This window comes from Lissotriton vulgaris, chromosome 5, assembly GCF_964263255.1.
Source record: "Lissotriton vulgaris chromosome 5, aLisVul1.2, whole genome shotgun sequence".
In the NCBI taxonomy this organism is placed as follows: domain Eukaryota; kingdom Metazoa; phylum Chordata; class Amphibia; order Caudata; family Salamandridae; genus Lissotriton; species Lissotriton vulgaris.
In genome coordinates, this window is record NC_141693.1 from 1,679,359,510 (window position 1) to 1,679,375,560 (window position 16,051).

At 48.0% G+C, this 16,051-nt stretch overlaps 1 protein-coding gene across 1 annotated transcript in view; it reads right to left on the reverse strand.

Moving 5' to 3' along the window:
• TACO1 (translational activator of cytochrome c oxidase I) overlaps window positions 1-16,051 on the reverse strand; it is a 45,555-nt gene that overhangs the window by 13,785 nt on the left and 15,719 nt on the right. The window lies entirely within an intron of this gene.

Below are 16,051 nucleotides of genomic sequence, written 5' to 3' on the forward strand. Positions count from 1 at the left end.
CTGTTTTTCAAATGATGAAATGACACTGTGTTGACACCTTTATTACCACTATCTCATCTCTGCGGGGTTTCCAGTGTTATTAACTGTGTTGTCAAAGGGGGTCACTATTTTATTTGAATGTTCATGTTTAGAATTTGTTGAACCTCTATATTGTGGGACGTATGTGTATGTGTGGGTATGCACTGCTTTGTCTGAACGACTGTGTGTTGGTTGTGCATGGTTTATCTATTGTTTCTTTGTTATCATGTATTAACACCCAAACATCTTCATTTTCTGTGACATATTTAATACATTTGATATTTTTGATTGGATATTTTTGTGGTTTATGCTGTAAAGGGTCAGTTTCCTGTAAGTGTGTACATATATCAGTGACGATTAGCGCTTTAACTATATCTATTCAGGGAGGGGAATTTCTCCTTGTTGGCATTACCATTGTTACTAGCAAAGCCTTTTGCACTATCATTGATTACCAGTCAGCAATCAAGGATGGTGCAAGAGGCAATCCAAGATGATTTGGAATGTTGGAGTGCATAGAAAAAAATGAGTCTATTTGCGTTTACAGTAGGTTTAATTTCACGTGGTGGGTTATTATTCAAGCATGCCTAACATATCATCAAAAATCGGGAGCAAGATAGTCTTGGCAGTATAACCCATTCTGGAATCGCCCAAATATTCATTCTCACAGATGTGTTGTTTAAGTAGTAGTAGTGAGTTCACACCGCTTTCAGTGCCTGCCAGAAACAAGCCAGAAGTGTCTCGCCGTCTCCAGCATCATCTGAAGGTTTTCCTCAACGGGAGAGAGATGTGACCGATTTTAATGCAATCAGAGAAAAACTGATCAAAAGAGAGGAGTTCATAAGACTGGTAAACCAGTGTAAAAGGTAGTAACTAACATCTTTCGTGAAATCATACAGAGCAGGACCTGTGACATGTTTCAGAGACTCACCTTTAGCTATAGTTTTCAATGAATCATTCTGGAAATTAATTTAAATTGAACCTATGCCTTCCTGGATTTCTGTTTTCCGTTGAATATTTTGAAAGCAGAGGCAAAAACACTCAATGGATTTAACATTCTATTTAAAGAAATTCCTAAATTCTTCACATCTGGCAATAGGATTTTGTTTACACTCATTATTATTAATTTATAATTAGACTCCATCCAGTCTTGGGGGCATATGTATCAAAGGATACATTTGCAATTCTCAAATAGCGATTTTTAGAGAATCGCTATGTGAGAATTTGCAAAACGCTATGTATGTAGGATTTGCAAACAATTTTGTGAATCCTACATATTCCTTAATTGCGAATCGCAAATTGCGATTCGCAGTTAAGGAATACCTCCCCATTCATTCCTATGTGCCTACAGGCGCATAGGAATGAATGGGAAGACATTCTCAATTTGCGATTCTCAATTAGAGAATCGCAAATTGAGAATGCAATTTCAAGGGTGCCAGGGTGTCAAAAGGACACCCTGTTGCACCCCTGAAATGTGAATGTGTGCACATGTGGCACACATACATGCCCTAAGGGCATGTATGTGTGTCAAATGGCACTTTGAAAAATGCAAAAAAGTGAATTTTTGAAAGAAATCGCAAATTACCACCAACTTAAAGTTGGTGGTAATTTGCGATTTCTTAAGGAGAAATCGTACAACTTGGGTGCTTTTTACATCGCATTAAAGGAAACGCAATTTGCAAATCCTTAAATGCTTTCGTAAAATAAGGAATCGCTAATTTTGCGATTCCCTACTTTGCGGGGGCCTTTTGGGATGATACATCCCAAAAGGCGTTTTCCTGTTCGCAAACGGGCCAATTCTGAGAATCGGCCCGTTTGCGAACTGGAAATGGGCTTCATGTCCTTGATCTCCTAGGAGCAAACATAGACCGTTGTAGTAGTTTAGGATGGTGAACAAGGTGTGGAGTAAACAAGTTTTATGTTGAAGCAGCTTCATTATTGTATTTCCAATATCCCGTTAACAAGGCAGTATTCGGTCATTATTTGCAAGTATGCCTACCATGAACCCAGACTTTCTCATGCTTGTGCGGGCACCTCCTGGCCGAGTAGATCTTCCACTCAAAGAGAGCACAATTATACATCCCTCTCTGTCCTTCTTGTAGGTACGGGGATTCCCTGGCACTCCACTTGTGCGCTATGTCATATTTCGTCACAATGCAGCCCCATACCAAAAACAAGCAGGCTGCTTCAAGGCCCTCCCTCTACCTCTAGCGACACCAGTAGCACCATCTTGGGGTAAAGCTGTATGGGTTTCCCTCAGAACACCCTCCATTCTTCCCCAGCAGCAACTAATAACTGGGCATACACAAACCATATGTAGAAACATTCCCCTCCCCTCGGGACAGCAAGTCCAGCCCAGACCAGGTCTGGTGCCCTTTCACCAGAGCTTTTCCGGCATGAAATAGACCTAGCGTTCGTAACTTAGTTTGATGAGATGGAGATAAGCCGAGATCATCAGGACACCAGGTGCCTCTCTCTTCGCCTCATTGTCTACGGTCCCTATATATCTTCTTGCCAATTACAATCATAAGGCGTTGGGGTAAGATGTTATGATAGGAAAATTAGAATGTGAACGGGACATAGGAATGTTCTTACGGTTCTAGCAGTAACCGGTATGTCAATTGCTGCAAGGACGTTAGGAGAAGAGGACATATATGGCTGTGCTGTGGCTGCGGAAGGTTACAATAAACCTTTACATTCAACCATTTATATTGAGTCCGTCTTCTTCCTTCATATTGGTGATGATTTGAATTTGTAGTCATTATGCCCACTGACCCGCAAGCATTTTGCAACATTGTGAGGATCAGCTGTTTTCCGAGCCGACTCAAGGTTTGGCCATGCTGAGCTTGGTATTTGCCTGCACACATCAAGCTGGAAGCAGCACCGGTGCCTGTGCTGTTTGCGAGTACTTTTGCATCGCTAGTGAGTACTTGGTGGGCTGTTTTTATTTAACTGCGCGCATCAATCGTATCGTGCGATTACCTTTAGGCATAGACTCTTTTAACTGTACCTTCGTTGAAGTCATAGACGCTTCTGCTTGCAAGCTGCATTTCTCCATAACAATGGCAAACTCAGATATGGCATGATGTTCCTGCCGTCAAGCCACACTTCACACAGCGGCCATCTTGCTTTGGGCACCGAAGCAGACCCAAGTACTGGAGCACGCAATTAAAGTTCGTTTTCAGGCTGACTCTTCCATTCTAAGATCATAAAGTTTTGCCAGCCTGCACTTCCGGGGACAGGCACACCAACATTTTTTACAAATATCTTCAGTATTTGATATTATTATTCAGACACTGTTCATTACATTAATAGGCGCACTGCAAACCAGCAAGTAAGACCTAATTATTACTAGTGCTTGCCACCAATACGGTTATGGACACACCTGAAATACTTTAAGAGCAGTATGGTTATGCAAGGGGAGGTATTCGTTCCACATTGAGACATGAGCTGATAACATTAGCTCATCAAGAACACCCAGGAATTTCCAAAATGTAAAAGAATTAAACCATTTCATGGTGGCCATCTTTAGAGAGTAATATGAAGTGTGTAATTGACAAATGTCCTACATTTTTTATCTCAGACTAACATTGGAAAACGAAGGAAGCTCCTTTCCCACCGGTTCAGTTTCCTTCTTGTGCATGGGATGAAATTGGTTTAGACTTCTCAGGTCCAGCTACCCTATTTCCTTCTAACATGAAGTATCTCATTGTCTTAACAGATTATCAATCAAAGTGGATTTATCATTTGTTTATTGAGTCACCCAATACTAATGCAGCCATTATATTCTTGAAAAAGGTGTTCAAGTTAGAGAGGTTCACGAAAGAGATTATAACTGATAATGAGACTCACCATGTACCTGAGGGTACAAAAGCATTTTTTTAAAAAAATATTATGACATTGGACATCACAAATTTGCTTTGTATTTACCTAGTTCTAATTGTTTAGTAGAGAGAACCAATAGAATTCTGAAAGAGGGAAAATAAACAGCTCCCACCTCTGGCCAAGATGAGAGAAATCTTTTGAATGACAATGTGTAGAATTATAATATTACTTCACAGATGAAGTACCTTTCACTTTATTGAGAGGCTTATTGAGAGGTCGCAAGGTTCACACGTGTCTATTTCCGAGTTGGTTGAAAAGTAAAGCAGGCACTGGTCAAAGATTACATGGTAGTGAAAGCTTTTCACGTTCAGTTGCATTGAAACAAGCTGAGATGAAAGAGTACTTTGACCCGAAACTTCATTCCTATGGAAGGATTTCAATTTAAGAGATTGGGCTTTAGTTACAAATCATAGAAAAGTCAAGAAAGACAATCCAAGCTTTCTATACTAGTCCAAATTGTAAAAGTCACAAAAAGCGTCCATTTTATTACAAGGGAAAGGTTGCTGGAATAGAAGACAACTGGTCAAAATGTCTCCCACACAGGCTGATATTATCAAAAGTAGGAGACAGGCAGAGAGCGAATCTGAATGACAAACTTAGTTGCAACCACAATAAACAATGGATAGTCGTGGTGCTGATCTTCAACTACCAGTAACAACTCCCAATAAGGATTCCAGCAATGCATTTTCTCGTTTCTCGGGAGACAAGAGTACCAAGCAAATTTAGAGATTATGTATTATTTAATTTGTTTTCTTATAAGGGGGAATGTCTGGTAAGGTGATGTATAAAATGTTACTATATAAATGTTAGAATGTAGAATGTGCAGAAAGTAGAATGTGAGGGGCATATAAGAAGGTTCCTAAGGTTCTAGCAGTAAACGTTATGTCAGTTGCTGCCAGGACGTTAGGAGAAGAGGATGTATATAGCTATGCTGTGTCATGGGCACTGAAGGTTACAATAAACCTTTACATTCTACATTTTATATGGAGTCTGGTTACTTACTTCAGGCGTCCAATGGGTCAGGTCACTGACAGAAATAAAGCATAGAAATACAATAAGCCCACTTGAGTTCCGCAGTCATGGCATCTCGGTATTTGACTGTGAACAAGTAAAGGAGATTTTCTTTCCTAATATAGTTTTGGAGGCAAACACAGGAAGTTTCGGATCTTTTCGTTTTCCTTTATAGAGGGGCTAAATCACCAAGATGTCTAACACACTAATTGTATTGGGTAGTGGTTGTCGGGACATACAGAGTGAGTAAGACAGGAGAAAGAATATATGAAGTAATCATAGCCAAGATGCAGCGATGATCAAAACCGCTTATTTCGTTAGATAGGCCAAATATGTTGCTATGCGTCACTATGAAAGAGAAAGCTACCTGGAATGGTTCAAAAGAAAGGAGGATCTCAAGGATGACTGCTACAGTGGATGAGGAGAGGAAGTAGAGTTCTTTGTGAGGGATTCTTGATTATGAACGTTGGTAGTCGAAAGACTGGGGGGGGGGCGTAAGAGGACACTTATGGAAGTCAGGGCGATATAAACATGATGGGAAGGGGTAACCTGATAGAAGTGTGATGCTTTTAGATGCAACACAAGTTGTAATTCCACAATCAGTATGGAATAAAGAAAATGTGGCCAATCGTTATGTACAAGTAACAGGGTGAAGCTGTGGCAAAGATTCCCCATGCGGTTTAAAAAGGATATGCATGTAAAGAATTACCTTCAAAGTCCAATAAACATCAGCTACTCAGACAGTGAATGTTAAGTGGTTTGAAACGAGCGCGAGTACGTTTTTATTTTTACATACAGGCAGTGCTTAAGAGATGCCAACATAGAGATTTCAAATGTTGCCACTGTACACAACAATGGTGTCTTATTATTGATCTAGAATAATATATTAACTGTACATATCTGTGGTAACTGTATTGGTCACTTGCACGGGAAGTGGTAAAACGAGTGTGATGTCATCTGCTACTGTGACTAGTGATGGTGTGGATTAGGTGAAAGTATGGCTGACTCTCCATGCTACCTAAACAGCCAGAGTGAATGAAGATAGCCAAGTGTATTTGACAGATCTACTTGGTTTTGTTTTTGGACGTTTGGTATAACAGAGGCAGGAAGTGATGTTTTATAACCGCCTTGCTTCTTTCATCCTTTTCGATATATTTGTGATCTGAGTGCTCCTTGGTTATTGACAATTATGCATATATGTGGAGTACCGAAAATGTGTGCAGGTGTGTGTATGTGGAATGATGTTGCGTTTGTGTCTGCAAATTATTTGCGTATATTCTCGAAAAAACATTGATATGAGTGTGTGTGTGTGCCTGTTGCAGATATTTAGTCAAATGTATTTCATGTGTAAATGTTTATTTGCATTTATATTGTGTAGGTTGCCGATTATCACTTCTTTGTGTACTTCTGGATACTGATGCTTTGCAGTAAAGTATCCATTTCTAACAAAATATTTGCTTGAAAGTACACATATGTATGTGCAAACTATGTATTCTTCTAATGTATCAAACAATCGCACTTTGGAATATGGTTTCGAACTGACCCACACTAACTATACATCTAATCTAGTCCCCATTATGCTCAACACACAGAAATACAAGCGTTTAGAAGACAACCAGATGTGAAATGTCTCCAGAGATTTATAGTGAGCAGAAACACTCTTTTCGCCACTCAGTGTGAGCAAGAGAACTCCCCTGCTTCATTTACTGCTACTCAGATCTACTTTTTGGAGTTGGGAGAACACACTGATGTGTAGTAACAAAAGGAGAGAGTAAGGGGTTATCCGCCTGGGTGGAAGGAGATACTCCTGGTCCCCTGGACCTAAGTCTATAACCAACAAAAAGAGCATCACGATTGGACCAAATCTCAGAAATGGTTTCAGCAGGAAAGGGGGAGATGGAGAAAAAACAAAAGAAGAAGTTTATCTTTTGTTAAAAGACCCCTCATTTACCAACCTGGTTGGTGACATGCTTCATCATAGGGGTCCCATCCGGTAGCCGAGTGCCATCCGGGTGTGCTGCGACACCCGATTACAGTGGAGCGTTTTTTTTTTTAGTGTAGTGCAAAAAATAGTGGTGTTACAAATTGTCCAAGTATAGCTTCTTTGAAAAAAATGTATTATGAAGTTACTGGACAATGTTAAAAATAGTGATAAGGGGGGCGTGGCCAAGATGGCGGCGGAGTAGGACGCCTTTTCGTGCCGCTCCGGCGCTGATCCAACATAGCAACTAATAGCACGTTTTTGGGGGCACCCACGAGCCCCTACGGTGGCGGAGACGTTCGCCTAGCAGAGCGGCGGACGTTGGCGGGGTCCCCGGAGCGGTGTGACCCCCAGAGCATCTGCGAGGACGTTCGCAGCCTACGGCCTGTGAGACCCCGGGCTTTCCAACCATCGCGGCCCGGCGTGGTCGAGGGGCGGGGCCCTAGATCCGCCTGCAGGCACTGGAGCAGACGGTCGGCTGAGCGGACCGGAGTCTGGACGAGGGAGGTCCTATCGGCGAGACCCGGCTCATACCCCGCCACGCCTGGGAGAGGACCCCTGGCCAGGTAGCGCCACTTGCACAACCGGTGGCCCCTTGCTAACGCCATCGACTGGCCTCCCCACGTGGGTGGCGCCTGCGGCCTGCTTGAACTGTCCGAGCCTAGGGCCGGGTCGCTGCACGGAGCCGGACGACGACGGGGCACGGGAGTGACTCTATCGCTCATTGGTGGCGGAGGCTCGGAGGACCGAGGCGGCAGATCGCTGGCCCCCTGGAACTCCCGTCTGGGATACGGGAGACGCTCACAGTCGAGTGCCTGAGGGCGGGGAGCCTGGAAACGACTGGAGGCGAAGGAAGGGACCGAGTGCTTGGCCCGCCGGCAGACCCCGCTGCTTCCTTGGCCACGTGGAGCCGACACAGGGCGTCATGTCTACGGTGCAACGCAAACGAAACCAGGGGAAGGACAAGGCCTCCCAACAACCGGCCTCCCCTGGAGCTAGTGGGTCATCAAGGCAATCTGATGAAGATGCTCCGGTGACGAAGGCCTTCATGTCGGAGCTGTTTGCCTCCATCAAGGAGGACATATCGGAACTCAGGTCGCAACTCGCCTCCGACCTGCGGGAGGTGCGGAGGGACGTGGACGGCATAGGTGAGAGGGTGGCGACCCTGGAGGACAGGGACCTGAGCGTGGCCACGGATGTTCATATGCTCCAGCAAGACATTATCCGCCTCACCGAGCAGAATTTGGACCTCCAACTGCATACGGAAGATCTTGAAAACCGCTCCCGTAGGAACAACATCCGTATACGGGCGGTACCCTGGGACGGTGAGGCGGGAGACCTCCGGGGATACGTACAGGAGCTGTTCCTCCAGGTCCTAGATGAGGTGGACACGACGGAGATACGGATGGACAGAGTGCACCGGGTGGGCTTGCCGCGGCGAGGGGGGGGTCCTCCCCCCGACATACTGGTGTGCGTCCACGATTTTCAACTCAAGGAGAGGATACTACGGAAGGCCAGGACCATCGACTCATTGCAATTCCGTGGCCATAGACCCCAGCTGTTCCAGGACTTGGCGGCCTCTACCTTACAAAAACGAAGGGACTTCCGTCCTATCACAGCATTCCTGAAAGAGAGGGGGATCGCTTACTCTTGGGGGCACCCTTTCAGAATAATTTTCAGATGGCAGAATCGCCTGGCCCAAGTACGCACACTTCAGGCGGCAAAAGAACTTCTGGGATTGGCGGATGTTCCATCATCGCAGGCCACGGCGGCCTCCCCATCTCGGCGGCGCCGCCGATCGAACTCTTGGCACAGGGTAGGGCGCTCCCCCGCCGGATCCCCTGCAAGACAACGTCCGGACCTCTCTACCAGCCTGCAGGAACGAGGGGCAGCGGTCGCTTCGGTGGCCTCGGCCACGTTGGCTGCTTCACAGCTCAGCTCTGGGGCGGCGTGATCCTCAAATGGCGGATTGGCGCCGGGAAGGCTCGGGCCTTCTGATCGAGGGTGTGCAAGTACTCTGGTGGAGACGACCTTGATTACGGCCAAGGGGAATAGTGGCTTCATTCCTCTGGCCTGTCACTCGATTGGGGGCTTCCTACGGACTTCGGCCTACTGATCCTGTTGAGTATGGTTTTTGCACTTTTTTTTCCATTTTTGTACAATGTTCTGTGTTGGTTCGGGGGGGTTTTGGTTGGGGGACTGTTGGGAAGGGGGAGGGGGGCCGTGACGGCAGGCCTTTGGGGATGAATGTAGAGAGTGAGTGGTGGACTGCGCGCCATGCTGTAGAGGGGCTGAGCCTACGACTGTTCTGGGAACGTTTGGGAGCACGTGGTTGGGGGGAGGGGTGGAAGGAGGGTTGGGCGCCATTTGTATTTCTGATAGCAAGATCTTTGGGAGGTGTTTCTTATGCCGATTAGTATAGGCACTTGGAATGTCAAGGGCTTGAATTCCCCTCAGAAGAGACAGAAGGTCCTGAAATACCTTGTAGACCATCATCTTGATGTGGTGGGGCTTCAGGAAACCCATTTAGCTCGAAAGGATGAAATGCGGCTCCGACACAGGGCGTACCCCATTGTGTACAGGTCCTCAGCTGTCACGAAGCATCGGGGGGTGGCGTTAATGTTTAAGGCAGCGTTGCACTTTCAGCCTGTGGGAGTCCGCACCGATAGAGAAGGACGGTGGTTGATGGTCAAGGGGCACATCCAGGGCAGGTTGTGTACGTTTGTGGTGCTCTACTTGCCTAATTCGGGCCAAAATAAGTACTTGCAGGAGCTGCTGGAGAAGGTGGGGGACTTTGCGGAAGGACTTGTATTCATGTTGGGTGATTATAACTTGGTCTGGGATGGGGAGATGGACAGCTCGGGGGGTCGGAGGGCGGACACGGGGGTTTTCTCGGGGAGTACACAGAGGGGGGTGGAGGAGATGGGGCTGGTGGATGGTTGGAGGTTTTTTCACCCTGCTGTGAAGGACTATACGTTCTTTTCCCATGTGCACCACTCCTACTCCCGCCTGGACTACGTCTTCCTCAGCCAGTCCCTTAGAGGGAACATCTTAGATGCCGCCATTCTCCCGATTTCTGTCTCGGATCACAGTCTTCTAGTGCTCACGCTTCGGTGGTCGCCGCCGGACACCGCGAACCGGAAATGGTACTTCCCGGCCTCGGTGGTCCGAGACGATGTAACCCATCAGGCCTTGCGTCAGGCCATCCGGGACTTTTTTGACAGCAACCCTCCCTCGGACACGTCCCTAATGACTACCTGGGACGCCTTTAAGGCGACGATCAGGGGGACATGCCTGGGCCTCAACTCGCAATTGAACACCTTACGTAGGAAGGAGAGGGAAGCGCTGGAGGCAGAGGTGCTCGCGCTTGAGAGGGAACACAAAGCTAATCCCTCGAGGGTGACCCTACGTCCCCTAACGGCAGTACGGGGCAAGTTGAAGTCTCACTACACGAATAGGGCTGAACTCACACTGTTGCGGCTGGGCCGGCTCTCCTACTCTGGGGGCAACAAGATTGGTAGACACCTTGCCCGGCAATTGAAGGATAAGAGGGAGCGGGAATACGTAGGTGGGATTAGAGACTTGGCAGGAGTGCTCCAACACGATGACGAGGCGAAGGCTGATGTCTTTGGCCGCTTCTACGCCGCGTTGTACGCGGGGGAAGAGTTGGACGCGGCTAATCAACGGGCATTTTTGCAGCGCTTATCGCTTCCGCAGGTGCCAGGGGCCTGGAATGATTTACTTGAGGCTCCGATCACAAGGGAGGAGGTTCTCGCGGCTATTAAAAACCTGAAACTACACAAAGCCCCCGGCCCCGACGGGTTCACCGCTGTCTTTTACCAGACCTATGCGACTGAGGTGTGTGACTTCCTGGTCGCCCTCTTTAACGACATGGCTGGGCCTGGGGTGAATTCTGGGACCCTGGCGGAAGCAGTGATCACGGTCCTGCCGAAGCCGGGGAAGGACCCGGAGTGGTGTGCCTCATACCGCCCTATAGCTTTACTCAACATCGACGCCAAGCTCTACTCGGCTATATTAGCGAGCCGCTTGCAAGACCTACTGCCGTCGATTATCCATGCGGACCAATCGGGCTTCATCAAAGGCCGCCAGACGCATGATAACACCCGGAGGGTCCTCCACCTTATAGAGAAGGCGGACAGGTTCCGCATCCCGGCGGTCTTGGTGGGGCTGGATGCGGAGAAGGCTTTCGACCGCGTGGACTGGGGCTTTCTCTTCCACACGTTACGGGCGTTTGGGTTTTCCGATCGCTTCATCGCGATGGTAAGAGCTAACTTCTGCAGCCCGCGTTCACGGGTGGCGGTGAACGGCCACTTGTCGGCCTTCTTCCAACACTCGCGGGGCACTAGGCAGGGATGTCCCCTCTCGCCCTTGCTGTTTGCACTCAGCATTGAACCTCTGGCGCTGGCAGTCCGGGAGCATGAGGGGGTGAAGGGCATCCCGTTCACTGGGGAACAGCACAAGATCACCCTGTTTGCAGATGATGTCCTCTTGTCATTGGCCGACCCCGCTAACTCCCTTCCGTGTGTACGTGATATATTGCTGGAATTTGAGGCGGTGGCCGGCTTCAAGGTCAACTATGGCAAATCGCATGTCCTGAACCTGACCCTATCTCAGGCCGAGGTGGCACGGGTGAAGGCGACGACGCCGTTGGCCTGGGCCTCGGGGTCCCTGCTATATCTCGGGGTACACCTCACCCCGACAGTGGGCGGTCTCTTTGCGGCCAATTTCCCGCCCCTCATGGCCAGATCACGCATGGAACTGGAGAAATGGAAGCCTAGATTCCTGTCCTGGCTGGGACGGGTACATGCTATCAAAATGGTCCTTCTCCCCAAATATCTATACATGTTCCAAGCCTTGCCTATTCCACTGCCCTCTACCTTTTTTAGCCACCTCAAATCGATGATGTTGAAATTTGTCTGGCAGGGTGGTCGGGCGCGGCTTTCATTTACACTCCTGCGGCGCCTGCGAAATGACGGAGGGGTAGGCCTTCCGGACTTCCACCTCTACTACAAGGCGGCCCAACTTAGAGTTATGGTGGAGTGGTCGCAGCAGTTCTCTGACAAACACTGGCTGCACATGGACCGGAGTGTGGCAGGCCGGTCCATCTGGGACCTAGCGTGGAAGCCGAAGCGAGACCGCCCGGTAAACGCGTACATTAGTACCCCCACGGGGACTACGCTGAAAGTTTGGGACACACTGGCCAGTGACGAGAGATGGACGACCTTCCCATCCCCGTTCACCCCTTTGCATTTTAATCCAGAGTTTTCCCCGGCGCTCACTGAGGGCCCCTTTGATGTTTGGAGGGAGGGGGGATGCCGGGCATTACTTCACTTGTTCCATGGCCCCGAACCCTTGACGTTCGAGAACTGCATGCGGGACTATCAAGTCCCGCCGGGGGAAAGGTACCGGCATTTACAACTGCTACACTGGGCCACTTTACCCGCGGTGCGAGAAGCGGCGACGAGACCTTTATCCGACTTTGAGGCCTTTCTCCTGAAGACCTCGGCCATGAAGGGGGCTATCTCCTTTTTATATCGGCTGCTGCTCCGCTCGGCCCTTTCCCCTAGACCGCGCTACATGGAGCAATGGGAGGAGATGGTGGGGAGGGATATCACCGACGGAGAATGGTCGGCGCTTTGGAAGGACATGACGCAGTTTAACCACTCCATACTCTTGAGGGAAGCACATTACAAAACCCTAACGCAATGGTACATGGTTCCGGCTCGACTTCATCGCATTTTCCCGGCGGCCACGGACAGGTGTTGGAGGGGTTGTGGCCTTTTGGGGGATTTCCGCCACGTTTGGTGGGATTGCCCGATCATTAAGCCCTTCTGGGCCGAGATCCTATCGCATATTAAAGACATTTTGCAGTACCCTATCGATGACTCTCCCGAATTCGTTTTGCTGGGTTTGAGAGATCCCGGCCTGGAACACCAATCGCGAGCCGACAAAAAGATCTTATGGCTGTGCCTCGGCGCGGCCAAGCTCACGCTGGCCTCGGCCTGGAAACGTAAGGAGGCCCCGGCGGTTTCCCTTTGGCACTCCAGACTGTGGAGACTTCTGAGTCTCGAGAGAATGGCGGATATATTTATAGGCAAATATAAAAACTTCAAGCACGTGTGGGGCCCCTTGGTGTCCTTTCTTTCTGCTGGCTTGCCTTCGGCTGTTTGCCCGGCGTCATTGAGGAACTTGCACTTGTTTCAACTCTAGAGTGTGCTTGGTGTATGAATGAGATTTGCGAGCGGCGCCGTCACGGGGGGGGGGGGGGGGGAGGGGGAGGGGGGAGTTTTGTTTTTGGGGGGAGGATAGGGTGTTGCATTGGGACAGTTACTTCACCGAGATGAGGCATACTTGATCGCTGGAGAACTCCTGGACTAGTTGCTGGCTGCACTATTTGAGCTACCCCCTGGCGGGGGATTGCTGCGGGACTGCCGACATTACCAGCACTGAAGACTTTTTTGCTTTAATGCCCTGCCTCATCTTCCTTTTCAGCCTTCCCACTGTGTGGGACCTTCCATGCGCCCACTGTGATGTCTTTTGTTAATTGTTATTTTTTCTCTGTATGCAAAATAAAAATTTTACAAAAAAATAAAATAGTGATAAGATACTAGTGTTGGTATTTATGACCAACTGTATCTATGTGATTGTGAATAGCGGTGTACATGTTTCAACCTGTAGTGGGAAGTGCCAGGTTTTCGTCAGGACTAAAAAAACGTGGAATCTGGGTGGTATACACACACTAACGTGTACCCTACCCTAGGTCCCAGAGACCAAACTGTATACTTGCAGTAGGTGTCCTCACAGCATGATCAGGCGAGGTAGAGAAAGAGAAACCTGTGAAAGAAAAAAAGAACATCACAAACAAATTACGTGCCTGTAACGTAGTGTAGTTTCTCAGTGCTTGACATACTCCATGCAAATCCCTTTCATGCTGTAGATATTATCCCAGAGGGTGCATACTATATTGTGGCAAAAATGCTGGCGCGAGCCTACATTGTGATGCAAGTATGCAAGGCTAACTGATGGTATTTCCAAAATGAAAGGCTAAACTAGCCTGTGTTCAAGATCTCTCACACTCGTACGTCTTAACACAGATCAATATTTGTGGATTGGTTGGTGTGGAATAATGGTTAAGTCACTCTGACATGCGAATTAGGAGAAAGTGACTACTGACATTCGCTCACTACTGTGTAGGCGTTTCTTTAAATGCATGCATAATTAGATCAAAAAAGCATCATGGATCATGGCAGTGGGAGGGACAAGGACTAGGGGGAAGGTTACTCGCGATCCGAGTTTCACCGCTTCACGGGGGTAAGAGGATAGCCTGTGCTGCTCATAAACTACTCTGTAATGGTAGAAAAATAGGAGACGGGCTGTTGTGAGTAAATGCGGGCATGTGGTTACGAGCGGATGTGCTCGTGAATCTGCCGGTTGAGACAAGCCGCTCAGAATTGCCGCTCGTAGTTTAACCACATGGCTGCTGGGCGTTTTCCCGTGCTGTGCTGGAAAACCACTGATGCCATTTGTTCATGACGAGCTCAGCTCGTCATCAGCACACGACACCTTTGGGTGATGACGAGCTGAGCTCGTCATCAGCATCGAAAGGGTTAAAGTGCACCTCGGGAGCAGAGGGTGGGCTGGTGAAGACTTACTGTTTCGCTGAGATCACAGGCCGTTGTGCCTACGTGCTGTTTGGACTCCCCGCAGCTCCCTGCAGAATGTCGGTGGTGAGGATATACGGAAGCGACTTCCTGGTGAGGGCGGGGCAAAGGCTCGTGCGGCTCACGTGAGGGTTGGTTGCTATGGCAGCCAGTGAAGCCACGAGTACGGTGGCCTCAAGATTTTGAGATTCAGAAAATAGGCTTGTATCGGCATATATCCGGGGGTGGAAAAAGGAACTTAAAGAAGGCCAGTTTATGCGTAAAGAAACAGGGGCAGAATATTAAATCGGTGATTTAAAAACATTATAAATTTGAAAAATTAGAATGATAGGAAACAAGTAGCACATACAAACTGTAACAGTATCAATGTTGTCTTTCTGATCAAATGTCCGTGCAACAAATCCTATGTTGGCATGACATGTAGAAAGATCAAAACGTTGATCTGCGAGCATTGCAGTACAATTCGGTGCAAGAAAAGTGCAACAAAACTGACAGACCACTTCCTTGAAATGAATCACACCCCCAACGACATGGAATGGACTGTCATTGAACATGTTAAGAGGACTAATAACATACAACAACAGCTCTTTGAGGAAGAGCAACGCTGGATTTATAGACTTTCAACACACATAACTGGCCTAAATAATAATATTCCCTGGGGCACAGTTCTGCAGCGATGAAACCATGCATGCACCCTAAGAGTAGTTTACACCTACACCAGGAATGTAATCTGCCATATGCATGTATAAGAACAACAGGAGGGGACCCATAAACCACGTTGGGATGGGTGTATCGTGTAAACAAGAACAATTTCCCAACAGGTATCATGCAAAGGCAATTTCAACAATGTATGCAGTTTGCATTACAAGAATAAGGAACAAGGAGTCATTAAAGTTTTTTGAAAAAAGGCGGTATTATTCACCAATGGAAAACAGAAAGAGGTCTTTCACATGGCAATACAGTTTGAACAGCACTGTACAGAACAGATCATGTGACAACCCAGTGGCACTTGGTGCGTAGTGATATATACAATAAGTGGTAGTGAAGGTGCAAGTGCTAAAGTGAACAGCGTGATCGGCGCATAAACACAAGTTATATATTAGTAATGGCTCCAGAAGGTCAAGTTGTAGTCACTTAAAACAAGAATACATTGATTTTGAAAAAATGGGAGCACAAAATGTAATATGCGTCATTGAGTTATGCTGTGGAGTCGACGGCGTTTCGATCCCCTTTAGTCGGGATCGTCATCAGGACAGGGTTGTCGATAGATTCAGTGCTGTGGGGGAAGAGAGGGGCAGTTAAGAAAGGAAAAGGGAAAGGGGCGGGGGCGCGAGGCGAGGGGGCTGGGGGGAGGGAGGGGTGGGGGGAGGGGGTTTAGTGCGGTTAGTGGAGGTAAGGTGGGGGGGGTTTTGGTTTGGTGCACTAATAACGGGTGGATAGTGCTGGTGTGATATGAGTTACAGATAGTGCAGGGTAT